The sequence below is a fragment of the Grammomys surdaster genome, unplaced genomic scaffold (genome assembly GCF_004785775.1).
Source record: "Grammomys surdaster isolate TR1022 unplaced genomic scaffold, NIH_TR_1.0 125889, whole genome shotgun sequence".
NCBI lineage: Eukaryota > Metazoa > Chordata > Mammalia > Rodentia > Muridae > Grammomys > Grammomys surdaster.
Window position 1 is genome coordinate 414,007 of NW_021620714.1, and position 6,900 is coordinate 420,906.

Genomic DNA, 6,900 nt, shown 5'->3' on the forward strand with positions numbered 1-6,900 from the left:
ACCACACCTTCAGGTGGCAGCTTATATAAGGACATGGAAGAAGGAAGTTTGCCCTCTTTACCTGCTTGCTCTTGCTCTCGATGGTTGAAGCCATGGGTGCAGTGAACACCTTTAAGTTCAGATGGGCTTCTTTCATTCAACCTTTCATGCAGGTGAGAGAATGTCTCAATAGTCTCAGTAGTGGGGCCTTCACCATGTCCTTTAAGCTGAAGTTTGATATATTTGATTCCTTCTTTTTCTATGTCATTTCTGTCATAGAACCTTGAAGTATTTGTCAGATCCACAGACAATCTCATTTTAACCTTAAGACTCTTTAGATAGTTTGTGAGCACACTGGGGTGGAACTAGTTTGCTTCAGCAACTTTACTACCATATCTTGGCTCCAGCATCATCTAGAGGTAAGAATCTTCCTGCCACCCACAGGCCACGCCTCAGACAGTTCAGCCACCACAGTGGGATCTTGCTGTAAGCCAAGTCTACACTGCACACCACTACCTTGCTGATAGCTCCTTAGTGAGCCGCCTCATGCCAGCAGCTCCACCTGGGTCTTCGGCAGTGTGACACTTTCATTCGGTCACTTGGATTTCTTTTCTGCTACTACTATGGTTTCTATACAAATATTCTTAATTTTTCTGAGCCTAGGATCAAAGATTGATAATAACTTCTTTAATAGCATTATCAAGAAAATAAAATAAGGTCAATCATTGGAGATATTTCAAGAGCTCCATAAATATAATCTACCATGTTATATATAATAAGTAGACAAGAAAATTCAATTCTTTGTAAATTAGGGCTTTGTTGTTGTAAGCCTACTCTGGGACAATACTACCTATAATCACCAGGCTGCTTGTTTACAGGCACTTGAAAGGAGCCAGAAGTAAAACACCGAGGTGCAGAAGGCTCTGAACATGTGGTGGTAAATTCCCTAATGACAAAGACCATGTCTTGTGTTTCTTTTACATTCTTCATAGGATATTCTTTATTCAAGTATTTCTTTTAGGAAGACTCTCCATCCATGTCTTATTTAGAGTTTTACTTCTCTGAACAGACATCATGACCAAGGCAACTCTTACAAGGACAGCATTTAATTGGGGCTGGCTTACAGGTTCAGAGGTTCAATCTACTATCGTCAAGGAAGGAACATGGCAGCATCCAGGCAGGCATGTTACAGGAGGAGCTGAGAGTTCTACATCTTCGTCTGAAGGTTGCTAGCAGAATACTGACTTCCAAGGAGCTAGGCTGAGGGTCTTAAAGCCCACACCCATAGTGACACACCTACTCCAACAGAGCCACAGCTTCTAATAGTGCCACTCGCTGGACCAAGCGTGTACAAACCACCACAATCCATAACCCAGAAGAGGGGAATCTCTAGCTAGCTGGTGACTCCTACCTTTCTTGAAGATTCAACTACAGGTTGATATTGACCCAAATAGATTTATCAGTCTTTCAGTAATTTAGAATTAAGACACAATAAACAGAATCAATCATATGTCATGAGATATTAAACTGTTTGGGGTTGGGGCATGTGTTGGCACCATGGTAACGTGTGTAGAAGCAGAAGTTATAGGGGAGTGAAATTAGAACCATGTGCTGAAATGAGAGGGGGAAAAAAAAGAAGTGAAGTGATCGACAGAGAGCACAGAGGAATGAATGGGTAAGGAAGAGGAAAAAGAAGAAAATGAAGAGGGAGTTTAGCTGGGAGGATAAGAGAGATGGAGAGAGAGATCAACAGAGAGAGAGAGTCAAAGAGAGAGAGACAGAGACAGAGACAGAGAGAGACAGAGAGAGACAGAGAAGAGAGATAAGTGGAGAGAGTTTTATTTAAAACCCTAAAATGATTGTGTTACTCAAGGCTCTTCTTCAACTTCTGCAGAAAGGAAACAAACAATTCTGATTGTCACCTTACAATCAAAAGCTGTCTGGTCTTTTATAATTCTATAAGAAAACAAAATCCTCCACTTAGTTTGTGGAATTTCAGGGAGGACAAAGCTTGTAGACCTCCCTTTAAGCTCAGGCACCTCAGGACATGAGTTAGTTAATTATGTTAAGCGTATTTCACAACGTTTGGCAAGCATATGGGTTTACATTCACAATAAGCCATTTGGTAGTTTGACAGCATAAGTGTCTTAATTTTTTCATGTTAAATGGAAGGAAAATAAGCAGAGAAATGCCAAGTAAGTTATGGTCAGGTTTCATATTCTGGGAACATTATTTTTACCTGAATTATCTAGTAAATACAGATTTTTTCATACAGATAGCTCATAAATCTATAGTGCTCCTAGATCTTATTATCAGACAAAAAAAAAAGAATTACAGCATAGTGCCTGAATGAAAAAAAAATTTTTTTAATAAGAATTGGAAAGATATCTCAGTAATTAAGAGTCCTTGCTAGTGGTCTTGGTTTTAAAAGATTTATTTATTTCTATTTTGCCTGCATTTATATGTACACAATATGCAAGCCAAGTATTCATGGAGACCAGAAGAGGGAGTCAGAATCTCTGAAACTAGAGTTACAGATGGTTATGGGCCACCATGAGGGTGCTGGAAACTAAGTCTGGGTCCCATAAAGAGTAATGTGGGCTCTTCACCTCTGAGCACAGTCAGTGCTGAAGAACCACCTCTCCAGCCTCAGGAGTGCCTACTATTTTTAAAGAGGACTGGGGTTCAATTTCTGTGCAAGCATGGGAACTTGACGTCAAATCCCTGGCACTAATGTGGACACCCAGGCATGGCCATGTGTGCCTGTGAACCCAGTATGTAATAGAGCAGGTGAATCTTGAGACCTCATTGGCTACCCAGCCTAGGCAAAATGGTGAGCTTCTGAGGCAAAATGGTGAGCTTCTGAGATACTTTGTCTCAAAGTAATATGGAAATAAGTGATAAAAAGACAGCAGATATCCTCCTCTGACCTCTATATACATACATGTACACACACCCACATTTACCATGTGTGTACTACACACATAGCACACAGACACACACACACAAAACAAAACAAAAATACTAAAAATAGTATCTTCACAAGTACATCTTAAAAAGTGATGTCTATTACTCTCATAAGTATTAGTGTTTCTCTCATATGCATTAGTGTTAGTGTATTAGTTAGGGCTCTCTAGAGTCAAAGAACTTATGGAATGTTTCAGCATATTAAGGGAGTTTATTGTAATGACTTACACTCTGCATTCTAACTAACCCAATATTGGGCAGCTGTGAATGGGAAGTCCTAGAATCTAGTCATTGCTTAGTCCCACAAGGCTAGGTCTTTCAACTAGTCTTCTGTATAAATTGGAATCCTGAAGAAGTAGGTTCCAACAGATGTGCTGGCAAGTAAGTGCAATCAAGTGAAGAAGAGTGAATCTTCCTTCTTCCAATGTCCTTAGGTAGGCCTCCAGCAGAAGGTGTGGCCCAGATTAAAGGTGCGTACCACCATGACTGGATTTGGAACTTGATTTGCCCCATGCTGACCTTGAACTCAGAGATCTGCCTGCCTCAATCTCCTGGGATTAAAGGCATGTACTACCTTGTCTGGGCCTAAGCTCTTCATGGCCACTATGCCTCAAAACCTCCATGTCAAGATCCGGGTTAGAAGCCTGTGTCTTCCAGCCTTAAGATCTGGATCTTTGCTTCTCTATTGTAGTTCATTTCAAATATAGTCATGTTGACAACCAAGAATAATCATCACAGTTGAGAAAATGGCTCCGTGGGTAAAAGTGTTGCTCTACAAGCATGAAGATCTGTGTTTGAATCTCCAGCACCCACAAAAAAGCCAGACATGGTTATATGCATGCCTGTAACCCTAGCACTGTGGGGCAGACACATGAGGATCTCAGTAGATCACTGACCAACTAGCATAGCTAAAATTGTCAGCTTCTAGTTCAGTCAGTGAGAGACCTTAAAGGAATAAGGTTAAAAAATGATAGATGTAGGTGATTCTCCTATGATCTCTACATGCATTGCACCCCAACACACACACACACACATATACACACACACATGCACACACACATACAAATACAATAACCAAGAAGGTGAAAGACCTCAACAATGAAAATCATTAAACAGAAAAAATGGAAGACACTAAAAACTGGAAAGATGTTCCATCTTCATGGGTCAGGAAAGTCAATATAGTTAAAAAAATGTCATATTACTTAAAGCAATTGGCAGATTTGAGGTTATCACCAAAATACCAATGGTATTTTCACAGAAATAGAAAAAGTATTTTGAAATTCACATGGATGCACCAGAGAGCAATGTTGTGGATATCACAAATTACACTACTGTGTCATAGTAACAAAATCACCATGGGATTGGTACAAAACAAGACGTGAATAAAATAGAATACCATTAACATAAACCCACACAGCTACAATCAACTGCTTCTTAGCAAAAGTACCAAAATACATGTGTTCAAAGAAAGATAGCCTTTCCCCACTTCATATATAGATGCATTTTATTTTGACCAAATCTATCTTTCATTCTCTGCCTCCAACTCCTCCTGGGTGTTCTCCTCCCAACTTTATCATCCTGAATATTCCACATGTAAGACAACAAAGATAGAGCCTTTACTTGTTGCAGAAAATCATTTCAGGATGGACCAATGACCTTAATGTAAGATGGAACCTTAAATTGCCAGACAAAAGTGTAGGCAAGCTACAGACATAGGCAAGGACTTCCTCAAATGACAGTATTAGCTCAGGACATATTAGCAAGAATTGACAAAGGGGATCATATGAAGTTAAAAACTTCTACCTAGTAAAGACAATAGTTAACAATGAGAATAGGCTGTGGAATGGAGGAAAAAATGTTTGCCAACTATTTCTTGACAGAGGATTAAATATGTAAAGAACTCAAACAGTTAAACACTGAAAGAACAAACTGTCCAATCGATGAAGGGTGAAATGAACACACAGTTCTCAAATGGGAAAGTACAAGCAGACAATAGATACATGAGACTGGGCTTGGTGACCACATGCCTATCATCCCAGCCCTCAGGAGGAGCAAAGAGGAAAATCTCTAATGCAAGACCAACCTACACAGCAAGACCCTGTCTCAAACATTAACTCAACAGATCATCAATTCATTCATAAAAGCACTTATATCTATGTTCAGGAGAGATGTTGCAGCCTTACTGTGTCTTCTGGATTTGTTCTGGACTGCTAATTGGAGTGAGGGATTTTACCTGCTCTTCTGTGTCAATGACCAGCTTTGACATCCAGGTAAACTGAGGTGGGATGTAGAGTCAGTGGAAATGGCTAAATCAAAAGATGTTACCTTCTGACATTTAACACGTATTTACTATTCTGGGGCCAGAGCTGATGGCTTCTGGCAACTGACTCCTGCTGATAGCAGGGGATTAGAAATAGGAACTTAACTACTTAGGGCTCTTCACTCTTTCTTTCTAGCCTCCTTCCTTCCTTCCTTTCCATCCCAAATGCTGCCACTCTCTGGTTCCCACCCCACCTTGTGGAGTTCCACCCCCCATCTTCCATCCCCTTTGTCTCTGAGAGGACAGCAACTCCATCCCCCTACCCTGGTGCTTTATGTCTCTATAGGATTAAATACATCCTCTCCCACTGAAGCCAGACATGGCAGCCCTCTCCTACATATGTGCCACCAACCAAAGGGCTCTTTGCTCTTTAACTCAGGGGCCACTAGCCACCAGAGGATCAGAGTTCATTCACTCTTTATGAGCTGGAGATAAAGAAAAAGGAAAAGAGAAAGTCAGGTGCACATGCACACACACACACACACTGGATGAAGCCAGAAAGAGCCGCACCAAGCTTGTATTTTTGCTTTCAGCTTTTTATAGCTTTTTAGACAAAAGTTCTCTATGTAAGAAAAAAAACTATGTCATAGACAAAGTGTTACACAAGAGGGGGTCACAGCAGGACGTTAATTATAAGTTCAAAGCAGTGTTTCATTCTATAAGCTCACTATAGGTTCAAGGCAACAGTTTTACATGGCCTTGCTTTATCACAGTGCACACCTGTGGCCTCATCTTTGGACCAGACTTAGAATGAATGTTTTTCCTTGATCATTCATTTGCTTCTAGCCTATTCTTCTTCCTAGTACAATTTATGTGCTTGTAGTGCATGAAAGGTCACTGCGCTTCTTCCCATGCAGCCTGTACTTACTATTCTATGAGAGAGGGGTACACTCTATTCTTGATTCTAACTTTATTATAGCTTTCTGACAAAACAACTAAAACCATCTCCTTAAACGTTCTATCAATTATTCTAACTTCCTAAAATTATTTTAATCAAGTCAGGAATTCTATAAAATCATCAATACATTTAAACAGCATTAATTCTATGAAAGTTCATCTTCCTGTTGATCTGAAGGAAATTTGCCCAATACTGTGGGCTAATTAATGCCCAGAAATCAATCATAACAGATTATACACAGAAAGGATCTTAACCTAATCACACCATGTCAGAAAAATGAGGAATACAGCAATGACAAACTTGAGAAAGCACATCAGTAGCAAGAAGCAGTCCTGAGATGAAGATCCTGGGGCCCTGCCATTCCATGATTCACCTATCACAGCCATGCAAAACAGTGGGGCATCTCCAAGAAGCTTACTTGCTTGTCACAACTTTCTCCACTTCTGTTTTTTTGGAAGAGATTGCAGAAGGCTATAAACTCCTCTCAAAGATTTAGCAGAATTCTTCAGTAAGACCTTAGGGCCTGGAGATTTTGACAAGTGTTTCAATAAAACTTCAGTCTCCCTAGTGGTAAAAGGGCTGTTTGGTTTATAGATTTCATCTTGGTAGACATAGTTCTCAAGGCATTGGTACATTTCTTCTAAGCTGTCAAATTTAGAATTATATATTGAATACCCTTATTAGCCTCCATCTATCTATCTATCTATCTATCTATCTATCTATCTATCTATCTATC